This window comes from Ictidomys tridecemlineatus, chromosome 12, assembly GCF_052094955.1.
Source record: "Ictidomys tridecemlineatus isolate mIctTri1 chromosome 12, mIctTri1.hap1, whole genome shotgun sequence".
Classification (NCBI taxonomy): domain Eukaryota; kingdom Metazoa; phylum Chordata; class Mammalia; order Rodentia; family Sciuridae; genus Ictidomys; species Ictidomys tridecemlineatus.
In genome coordinates, this window is record NC_135488.1 from 11,999,980 (window position 1) to 12,012,198 (window position 12,219).

Sequence of the window (12,219 nt, forward strand, 5' to 3'; positions counted from 1 at the left end):
TAGAGGCAGAGTGGAATCATTAACCTCACCCAGGCTTTCACTAAAGCAAAGGCATTTGGGTTAATTAGGAGCCAACGTCTATCCTTTCCTAAAACAAAGGAAGACAGGAGACAAGATCAAGGGCTGGCGGCTGCTGCCCACGTGGCGCTCCGGTGGGGAGAGGGGCATGCTTGTTCCACCAGGACCAGAGGGAAGCCGGGAGCCCCAGCACCGGGCTCAGCAGAGACTCACTCAGGACAAAGGAGAAGACTCGGAACCAGCTAGAGAGGAGGGAGGCTCGATGCCCTGGGAGTGCAGGGGAGGTGACTCCAGGGACATCCTGGGTACAGCTGAAGCTGCACTGGGTCTTTCCCTGGCCCAGAGTGGGCTGCAGGGGAGGAGCAAGGGCTCGAGGCTGCACACTGGAAGCTCTCTGGACAAAGGATAAGGCGCCCACCTTCCCTGTTCCCCTGAACACCGAGAACCATCCCTGGACACCAGCGCCGTGTCCAGCATTTAGCATGTTGGGGACACAAACACGTGGAAAGGCACCATGTGATGTCCTATGGCATGGCACCTTGTGACTTCTGACGAGCTGAGATGACAGGACAACCCTCCTATCAATACTGCTTTCCCAGCAGGGACCTGCCCTTCCCGAGAGACCTGCCCTCTCTGCCAGGAGCCTCTTCCTTTGGCCTCGCCCACTGAGGAGCGCCCGCCCCCCACAGTCTGGTCGCTGCTGGCATCTTGCCACCTCTGGAACGTGCCTAGATGCTCCTTGACTTTGCAGGAAATCACTTGAAGTTAAAAGCGCAAAAACAGTGTAAATATGGAATTAATTAAATCTGTCTCTGCTTAAGTCTTCAGAATTAACTTATGAAATGTTTGCCAGTTAAATTATTAACATGTAACTCTGAAGATAATGAGTCAGTTTAAGGTTATTTAATTACTGGCAGAATCACAGTGCTTACCTGGAGGTCTCTCTCAGCTCTGTTCTCAGGTGCCGGAAGTCGCTGAGAGCTTTCCCTCCAGCCCCGCCAATGCTGCAGATGACAGCTGTGACCTGAAATGATGCTGTGTTTGACAGATGGGTGCTGGCTCTGGGCTGGCGGGCATCTTAGGCTGCACTGATAAAGGAGTCACTAACGAGGGCTAATTGATCCTGTCTCTGGGCGCTGTGCAGCCTGGCGGGACCGGATCACACCTGGGAAACTCAGTCCCTGGCTCCTGCCCTTGGAGAACTACTCAGGTGGGATTCTCAGGGCCACTGCTCAACATTGAGCACCCCTCCAGCTTGTCCCCAACGTCCTGCCTTCTGCAGCCAACCCCACCAGGGCTACGGCAGCATGCCCGGAGCCCAGACCTGCACACTGTTGTCAAATGACTTCACGTCAAACATGGCAGTAGCCCTGGTCCACTGGCCCCTTGGACAGCATGTCTTCCCCAGATGATTCTCAACAGCCGGCCTTCACCCAACAGAAGGCCAAGACAGAAAACTGGCCTTGTGATGGCAGCCAGGAGAGCTCTGGGGTTTCAGAAGGAGCTGGGCTTCGGCTTCTGGGAGGCAGCAGCCACATGAGCCAGAGTGGGGCTGGCCGGACCGGAGGGAAAGGCCCAGTCTGAAGAGTCTCGATGGCTGACCCATGAGTGTCCAGCTAGGGAGGAGAAGACCAGATGTGACAGAGGCAGCAGCCAGCGGTGTGCCTGCAGAGGAAGCCAGCCTCATCCCATGCCCCTGTTATGGTGGCACAGAAAGGGCTCCAGGCCCGGGCGGGAGGGGTCTGTGCAGCCAGGATGCAGCGTTCTAGAGGAAGAGTCGCATTAGGAGTTCAGGCTCCGGTCCCAGATCCAGCAAATCGCACGGGCAGCAGAGGTGCGCTCAGCCATGGACGGTCACCCTCAGACGGCTGGTGCAGGGTGACCCTTCGGTTGCCCCTGGACCTTGCCGTTGGATAAAGATCTGAGAACACACAGCCCAGCTGGTTCTGACCTCCCAAGATCCTCTCAGAGGACTCTGGTCCTGTCCCTCTTCTGGTGACCAATCTGGGCTATGCAGGGACTGCCCAGGCAGGCTTCCTGGCTATCCCAGGAGTGAGGCGGCCATGGGGCCCCTCCGTATGCATGGGACTCTGAGTCAGCAAACACGGGCGTAGATGACCCAGAGCTCTGGGAACGCTGGATGGGCTCAAGAGAGGGGCCAGCTCTTCCTGTGTCCCTCTACAGCCAACCCTGGGTCTCACAGAGACACCTGGTTCTCCAGGATCCCTCCACCATGGCGCAGGCCAGGTGCCAGCACAGCAGCCAGACCCCGGGCTTCACCCAGGGCTCTGCTGGGTGGAAGGCCACCTGCCTCGGGGTTCACCCATCTCCATTTCCATCAGGCTCCCAAGGCAGGAGGAGGAGACAGCAGGCTCCTAAGCAGGAAGACTGTGGATAGTGATGATGATGATGATGATGATGATGAGAACTGCAGCCTCGCAACCCTGAGGGACAGGATGTGAGGGTCTCAGGTCTAATGTGTAACGCTGAGATTTGAACGCAGCTAATTTTTCTTAGGAAGGTCTGCGGCTCTTGATGCTCAAAAACAAGGAAGCTAATTTCATGCTTCAGGGAATTGGTGGACCATCTGTGGGGTCAGGAAGGGGCTCCTTCCTCGGATGGGCATGACTCACGCAGGTGATGCACATGAGGAGATGCAGACTCAAAACCTCCAGAGACCCACAGCGTGGCCAGATGCAGAACCTGGGCTCATGGGGACAATGCGGGGGCGGGGGAGATGGTGGCTTTAACGCCCCTCCCCCTTTTATCTTTAATATCAGTTTGGCTTTTGCAATATCAGCTCCGTCCATGGCCAGCCGTCCCGCGCCTTTGTCTCCCTGGCTGACTGTAATTTTAGTTTAATTAGTGCGGTTCTGTGCGATGGCCACAGGTCCTGGTTTATCTTCCCGGCTAATACTGCTAATTGTTTACCCAGCCTTCGGTAATATCTCATTAACTTCATCGGCCATCATTTCCACATCATCTACGGAATTAATTTTCTGCAAATCGAGAGACGTTGGTGCTTGTGAACATTTTTCCTTTAGAAACAAAACAAAACCAAACAGATTAAAAAAAAAAAAAGTCACCTGGCAGAGAGGCAGAAGCCCTTCACTGTCCCCTGTCGCGGTGTCCCTTAAGGAAGCAGTGTCAGAAGGTGATCGTTTTTTTCAGGCCCACCTCAGCTGTCCATCAGTTTTATAACGGCCATCACCCACCAGGCGGTCACGGCTGGGCATAGAAGGCGAGACGCACACGCGGGAAGGTGGAGGCGACGCCACCCGGGCCCTGCAATTATTCCCTTTAATATAACGAGGGTCGCCAGCGACTTTTACGGCATCCATCTGATTCCTCAGAATGTTAGTAGCCGTCCCACCTCCTCCCCAGGAAATGCAGAAAACACGGGGTAAGATTTAGCTATGGCCGGCCTGGCTGGTCATCTGTCCAGCCCAGGGCAGGCACCACCTCTGCCCCTCCCACCCTCGCCTGCCCAGAGTTGGCCTTCGGTTCTCCGTCAGGTCCCATCACGCTGTCTGCAGCCTCACCAGCTGGCACCATGCGGGTCCCCGCTCCCCTTTCCTGGTGGAGACAGCCAGAAATTACCTCCACCCTCGGTCATAAGTCCAGGAGAGCTGTGAGGTGGAATGTCCCCACAGAATAACATGGGTCACAGGGGCCTGCTTCCCGGGCCACCTGCCCCACCTCTGTGACTCCCTCAACTCCCTCCGCAGACCTACGGCTCATGTCCCCAGGGGCCAGACTCAGCTTCCACTGTCTGGAGGATCCTGTGGGCTTCTCCATGGCCCGACTGCCCGCCAGGATTGTGCTTCTGGGTGGCCACGTGGCAGTTCTGCAGAACTGGGCACTGCTGCCCATTATCCACGGACAGTAACGGGCAGCAATATAATCACCAGCAGCAAAAGCTTAAGCCGCAGACAGCAGGAGGCTGGGACCAGCTGTCCTCGACCATGTCCACGTGAGAGTGGCTCTGGAGACACGCTGAGGCTGCTCATGGTGCCCTGCTTTGAGTGGGTGGTCTGCCACGCAGGGGTCCCGAGAGGCAAGAGGGAGGACTCCAGGACAGGTAACAGGCTCCCCCTCCCCTAGACGGCCACTTCCCACCCAGCATGGCTGCAGAGCTGGTGTCCATACCCTGCAGTGACAGGAGGGACTCAGAGGACTGAGGCACATGCACCAAGACCCCGGGTGTCCGGTACCTAAGCCTCCCCATCGTCTACAGTTGGCAGAGTCCCAGACCCTTCACCAATGTGAGGAAAGGCAGGGACAGGATGCGCATGTGCCTGCTCAGGAGTGTGGGACGCGGAGGCCAAAGTCACCTCAGCACCCTGTTCCAGAGGTGGATGGTCCCAAGAAGCCAGGAATCAGCAAGCATCTCCCAGACACTCTGGAAACCCAGGCAAGACGTCTACAGAGTGGTGCCTGGCCACCCCCAGGGTCAAGAAAACGGCTGATGGGCAGCACTTGTGCCCGTGTGTCACTGTCTGGGAAACGGTAGCTCCACCCTGCAGCATGGTCCAGAAGTGACCTTGGTCCAGGAGGCCACAGACTGAGTGCTTCTAGAGGAAAGTGGCAGGAATGTAACTTGGGGTAGCTGAAGCTAAACCTGGGGTCCTGGCTCTGCTCCCGTGGCCCGGAGCACGTGGGTGTCCCATGGCCCAGAGCCCGTGGTGTTCTGTGGCAGGGAGCACGTGGGTGGAGCTGGCCGTGGGCAGGCGCGGTGGCTGGGTGGCCAGGCTCCTTCTGAAGGTTTCTCAGCGTGTTCCCAGCTGCCCGTCTTGAGGATCGTGGGCTGGATCCCCGACACTCGTGAGCGTGGTTTCCCGGGGGACGAGTTCATCTGTTTTCTGGGGTTGGACATTTCATTTCCATCTGACTTTTTTCTTTTGCAAGGAAAACTGCTGCGGAGCCTCCCCGCCTGTCGGAAGGTGCAGGAGGTTTCTAGAGGGAGCAGAAGTGCCGGCCACTGGATGTGCGCCTGCGACCTCAGTGGGATGGTCACATTGTCCCCGTGGGTGCCAGAGCCGCCTGCTGGCCACATGTGTGAGTGTCCTGTCAGGTCAGTCCCCCCCTGCCCGCCGTGTTCTACCTCAGGTGTTTGCTGGGTTTGTTTCCTTTTTGCAAATGGCCACGGATCCTTTTTGTCTGGTTTCCTCTTCTCTTGGTGCAGCACCTTTATGGGGCACCTTCTGGGGCTGTCATCTGGTTTGAGTGGTTCCCTCTGGGGGCTGGGGCTGAGCCCCCGTGTGGTGGGGCTGAGCCGTGGTGGCACCTGACACTGGGGCCCGTGGGGCCCGGTGGAGGGGGCAAGACCAGCTCCTCCCTGCTCTTTGGCTTCCTGTCTGGTGATGGGATCTCCTCTCACTCCCACCCCGCCATTATGGTGCCATCTGCCATGCGGTCCTTACCAGAGCCGAGCCATGCCCTCGAACCTCTAGAACTGTGAACTCGATGAACCTCTTTTCTTTATAAAGTTCACAGCTTCAGTTATTCCACCATAATGAAAGTCAATGGGCTGATACAGCACTTGAAATACTGGTCCTTTATTGTTACCTCTGCTACAAATGTCTTTGTTCAGTTTGTGGCATCTGCACTACACGCCAGGGGTACGAACAGACCAGCTCTGCTCCTTCCAGAGGCTCCGGGGAGAGTCTGCTTTTTGCCTTGCCCAGCTCCTGGGGCCACCATGTTCCTTGGTATGTGGCTGCTTCCTCCTCCTCTGGGCCGGCCGTGGGCTCTCCTCCTTCCTCTCTGACCTCGGCACCCCTGTCACCTCTCCCTTAACTAAACCTGTGGCTCTGGTGATCTAACCACACCCTGGTCTCCTCCGCACAGTCACAGTGGTGAGAACCCTGCGTGGGCGTCTGGAGGGCCCGCCGGGCTGCTCACAGGGTCAGTCTCTCTGTGCGTTTTTACGGAACTGAAGACTATTTCCAACGAGGCTGCACGATTTTATACCGCTGCGAGCGGTGAGTGAGGGGTGCAGTTCTCCACAGCCTGGCCCCCGGGCGGGGATCAGTGTGCGCCCCGTGATGTGGTTAGACTGGATGATAGGCATCTTGGTGGGTAGGAGGTGGCATCTCACGGAGCTCCTTCCTCCAAACGCTAGAGCTACTGAGCATTTCTTCATGTTGCTGGCCATTTCTGATTCTTCTTTGAAAAAAATTGTCGATTTAAAGTCTTTTGTCTATTTTTTAATTGGCTCATCTGCCTTTTTATTTCTCAGCCTTAGAGCCACCTCCATATGCTGCATACTAGAACCTTGTCAGATACAAGATTTGAAAAGAGGTTTTTTAACCATCTCGGAGCATCTTTTCACAGGATTGTGCCCTCTGCAGCATAGAAGCTTTTAATTTTGATGAGGCCCAATCCTTTCATTTTGTGGCTTATCCTTTGGGTCTCATATCTAAGGAAATTGGCTACTCCAGGACTTCAACTTCCATTTCCCTCTCAGCGTCTTACGGTTGTGTTTGTCTGGATCTTCTCACCTTTTTGAGTTGATTTTGTCTCTGGCATGGGGTAGACAACCAACTCCTCTGTGTTGTGTGTGGGTATCCAGTTGTGCCAGCATCATTTTTTGAAAAGAGCATTATGTCCCCAACTGAATTGCCCTGTCACACTTGCTGAAAACCAGTTTATCAAAGTCAGAGAAAACGATACTTTCTGCTTAGATATATGAAGTATATTTCCTTCTTTTTAGTAAAAATATAACTATTGAGTAGTACTTATAATGCTCCAAATTAAAGTACACCTGCTTACCATAAAATTATTGATCTAGCATTTTGTTAATATTTATGTTTCTTTCTGTTGGTAGATTTAGGGAAAATTCAGATAGAATTTAATTATTTTTTTACTATTTATTTATAAACTTTTAAATAATAGAAATGAACTGCCTGATTAGTATGGTTATGGGTAATTGAAAAGAGGAAGCAAAACTTTCAAAGACAAATCTTAGGAGTCTCTTCTGGGTCATTATTCATCAATATCTCCAGTTTTTTATCGTGGATTTTAGTTACTAGGATAGTAACATGGAAGCTGAGAATGGACCCTAGAAGGAGACTAACAACAAAGTGTATATATTGAGGTATAAATTCTTCTACAAAACCTATTGAATGTTTTTAATTTTTAATATGATTGAAATCAGATGAGTCAGCAAAACAACTTGAAGACAATAAAACCCCCAAAGAATATGTGGCCAGACTTTGAACCAAAATAAATTAATTGATATGGAAATAGAAAGAGAGCCAGAGAAAGAGAGAGGATTGAAATATAGACTCTAAACGTGAAGAAAGAATACAAACCATCTTGGCAGAATTGTAATTGTTTTGTGAATAAAACTTAAGTGAGGTGGCCAAATCTGTATGCAATACCAAAAAAGGAAAAAAAAATTAAATTAGAAAAAAAAATTAAGAAAAATTTTAAAAAAAATTTTATAAAATAAAATATTAGAGTAATATATAATATTAATATGTTAAAAATTATGAAAATAAGAAAATGTCAATAATGTATCATTAAATAAATGTGTTAAGGTATATGCGTATTTAGCAAAAATAATGGTAGAAAAAAATTCTTAAACATGACAACAAAATTTACTTAATAACAGAGAAATTTGAAAGAGAACGAACTATGGAAGAAATAAATTACTTCCAACTAACTATTTCAGTAAAAATTAGCCTTAAATAGTTGTCTCAAAAAACTGATTCATATGTGAGATTATTCGATTTCAACTGAAATTTCTCCCAGTTTATTTAAAAGCCTTTTCACCAAAGCAAATTAAAGTTAAATAGATGAAATAATTTTACCTAACTCTAAACTTAAGCATTCATAGAAACCCTTGTTTCAGTTCCAATATTCAATAACCATAATTTATCTATCTAGTCAGCTATAACATAATAAATATACATCTCATGTCAAATATTGGTTCAACCAATTGCACATTCTAAGATTTAACACAGAATTCCACTTCCACTTACCAAATGTTAAGACTCAACTGATTGCAAGAGATTTCCAATTCTTGTGAGCAAAAAGGGAAACTAACTCTAGTAATAGCTAAATCCAACTATATAATGGCTTCAGGATTGCCTGGTTCCAGAGATGCAAGAAAGGGTAATGGATCAGGCTACTATATGTGGTGTGAAAAATAGAAAGTCTGGTGCTCCATTTTCAGTATAATATTCAGCCTTAATTGGATCCAGTTATAGCCATTCCTTTTTGCCTGCCTTAATTCTAAATTAGCCAGTTGTATAGATTGTACCCCTGAGTCCTTCAATTAAGATGAAGGGTAGCCTTTTAATAGATATATAAATAGGTATATGTATGTGTATATATATATGTATATAAATAGGTATATGTATGTGTATATATATGTATATATAGGCCAAATGCCCACCCAGGCTCACTCAGTAGTGAATTTTGGTAGTATGTCCTTCTGAAAGAAGTATTTTTGCTTTTCCCACACATTATCAAGGACATGTTTGTTTTCTTGCTGCACTTTGTTATTTCTAACATGTATTCAGTTTGTGAACTGTGTATTTACATTCAGCCCACTGTCAAAATCCTACACTCTGACCTAAATTGCACATGTCTAGAAAGACGGGGCTTTTGCATTATACATAAATGCTACTTATTTATATCCTTACCTCTCACATAAAAAGAGAGCTTCTCCCTAGCAAAAATTCTTCATAGAAGCAGGCAAGGGTCACACTATCAGGACTCACCTGCATTCTCCCCATCTTTTATTTTAGTGTTCTGGGTTATGGATTTAGCCACAGACAGGTATTAAACATACATAAACATGTATGCACATGCACACTCACAGACAGACAGACAGACACACACACACACACACACACACACATACACACATACACACACACCCCACAAACTGCTTTGTGGTGTAATCCATGAATAGATGATCAGATTTTGGTATATTAATTACACAATAAAAGGAAAACATGGCTAACATTGTTTTGTGGTTTATTTAATAGTTACATGTTTAATTTACTTGTTTTAAATTTATTCAGCTTAGGACTTGAATATCAATGTGCTCTTTTGGTTGGCTGTTCTGATGTAATCCTATATCACGAAACTATATGTACCTGCTCTTTTTATACTTTCAAAATAATAAATAAAGTTTAACAGGTCATTGATCTCTTGAAATCCAATGAATGAAATTTCTGCCCAGAACATTTAGTTATATTAATGCCTCGTGCATGAGGTTTTTCCCTCAATCTGCTATTGCAAAAGCAATGCATTTTCATAATTATAAACCAGGTCAATAGATAATATGGAAACTTTGTTGCATGATTTTATATAAATATCATAGAAGAACACAGATTTATTTGATGTGCTTGTTGCATTATTATAAACTAAGGGGCCATGCTTTGATACTAAATATGTACTGTGTTAAAAGTAATTGATTCTATCATTTTACTATTTTTTTTTCTGAAAGTAGTAAGATAGAAAATAAGAACCAATGACAAATAAGCTCTTTAAATGGAACACATTAGATTAAATGATAGATCACAATTTGAAAGAGCCTGATTAATAAGCCTAGAAGATAATTTTTTATTGTTGAAATTAAGTTACAGTCTTCCTTTGTTATCTTTGGGAGATTTGATTCAGTACCCTTCGTGGATACTCTTGTCTGCAGATGCTCAAGTCCCTTATATAAAAGTCCCTTATATAAAATGCTACAATTTTTTGAATCCTCCCATGTGCAGTATTTTATGTTATCTCTGCATTACTTACAATACTTAATTCTATGTAAAGATCATATACTCTATTGTTTAGAGGACAGTAATGAGAAAAAATGTCTGTTCAGCACAGAAACAATCATCATGAGCCAAGCTACATAAGGCACATCACAACAATGCACATACTTGTTCCTCTTGTCACTGTTCTATTCAATGGTATGACCCTTCTGATCATTTCTACTTAACAACCTTCAACCTTACGAGGACACATGGATAACATAGTCTATTATACTTATAAAAAAGTATATAACACAGTGCAACTTAGATACAAACTAAGATTGAGTATGAAGGCCTTAAAATGTGAAAAATATAAACAGAGAAGCATTATAAACAGTATGTTCGCATTGATACCATTTTCCTGTCACATGCACAGAAAACAAAATATTTTGTGTTCCACTTGATATTCTGTAATTTGAAATTGGCATTGGAAAAGAACATTGATTGTCATTGCCAAAAAGTATGATAAACGAAATGCCCCTTCTATTATTTGGTGTGCTTTGAGATAAAAATTTCATGGAGCCGTCCTCTATTTCCTACAAATACTACCACAGTTTTGGTCCCTTTTGTAATGAACCTTGTTCTTTTTATAACCCTAACTTGCTTCAACTAATTATCTGTGTCAAAGCAGCAGGAAGAAGATATTAAAATTCTTCCTCCAGAGCAAATATGTCAAGTATGCCAAGGAAATTATATTACTGGCTGATACGTGGTAGCAGGAAAGGAGGGCTGTGACTTCAGGTCAAGCTGGAGGGCATTGCATGAGGTGGCACCATGGCTCATGGGGCTAAATATGAGGTTGAATTAGAAAATTTTGTTTTAAATAAGAGGACAACTGCCCCTGAATTAGAATTATTTATTCAAGAAAGGAAACTTAGAGAAAATCCTAACAATCTTTTGATAATTGCCTTTGGGATAGGGCACAACAACTGGCTAACCTTAAATGACATGAAATGTCAGAGATTCACAGACATATTTTTCAAGAAGAGGAGGTTCTAGGTGGGATGTGCGGCCTCACTTACATATCTTGGATGGCTCCAGAAGAAACTCCTTAGACACAATTAGTAAGGAATAAGGAAAAGAGCTAACAAAGCAAGACCCCAATTCATAAGAATTTTCTTATTAATTGTCTATGTGGGCTGGGAATGGAGGAAAGAGATATTTTCATCGACCTTAGATCATGAGTACTTATTATTAATACTATTTATTATCAGCAATATATTATGGAAATTTAAAACCAAAGAACCTACTCATAAGAATTAATTGTTAGAGACAAAGAAGACAAAGTGAATACAGTTATTCTAAGGTGTAATAAGTCCAGGGTTATAAACAGTGCCTTAGTCAGCAGATATTTGGGGGAAAGGATGGTAAATCTTAGTGTTTCAATATAGAAGAGATGTTAAGGAGAATTTTGCTAGATTTGTATAAGACCAACAAACAAGATAATAAGATATCAACTTTCTCAGCTGAAGAATCAGAGTATCTTTTTTCCTTCTCTGATCTATGTCAGTTTAATGACTTGGATCTCACTCAAATATGGAAAGGTCATATCGCCATGAGAAGCAACCCAACAACACTACCATGTATTCATGTGTTATTTATTCCCTTATAAATTTACAACAATACATTTGTACTTGAGGGAAAATAATCTGTAGATATTATAATGCTTAAATGGGAGATTTGAAGTGATATGAAACTAGAGGACTGAAAACCATGCCTCTTCATAACCTTCATTTGCAGAGAGAGTTACAGAGACCACTTGACCAGTGGAGTATTGGTCCAAAACTCACAGTGGGGGTCATGTTTCCGAAGTACTATGAAGGAGTTTATCTGGTCCCATAGTATGTAATGAAATGAACATAACAAGCAAATAGCAGAAAAATTACATTGGTTTTTCCTAACGTAGAATTAAGACCATAAAGTAAAGCATTGTCAAATAAAAATAGTTTCCCTTTCCAGAAAACTTTACAGAGGTTAGTTTTATCAACAAATTGAATTTAGATGTTATCACAATGTTGAGCAGTGCAAAATATCTGAATTGTTGTAAATGACACCAAGGACAAAATTTCAGGTTATAATCCAAATCACAGCTGCTTTCCCAGATGTGGTAGCTGACTGTAGTAGAATAACCTAGCCTTTGGCACTTAATCATCTCTAATTATCTGTAAAAAATGTTGTTATTGATGTGCATCAATAAAGAATATAAAACATCCTTGGCTTTCAATTGGCATAAAAAGTAAGTGTTCACCATTATGCCCTATGAATATTTCAACTCTATTATTTTAGTCATAAATTAGACTCAAAGAATGTTCATCTTAATGATACTTAACAAACACCCAATGATCATCCACATATTAATGGCATGAAGCTAATTGGGACTTATGAAGAGAAACTGGCAAGTACCTTGAATGTCACAATAGGACACATGCATGTT

At 45.1% G+C, this 12,219-nt stretch overlaps 1 long non-coding RNA gene across 2 annotated transcripts in view; it reads left to right on the forward strand.

Annotated features, from left to right (window-relative positions):
• Positions 1 to 4,645: 4,645 nt before the first annotated feature.
• Positions 4,646 to 12,219, forward strand: part of LOC144369029 (uncharacterized) — a 26,443-nt gene continuing 18,869 nt past the window's right edge. Inside the window, exon 1 of one of the 2 annotated variants that reach the window (XR_013428444.1) lies at positions 4,646 to 5,092. This is a non-coding gene — a long non-coding RNA (uncharacterized LOC144369029). The remainder of the gene's footprint in view (positions 5,093 to 12,219) is intronic. The other variant, XR_013428445.1, reaches the window with a different exon arrangement.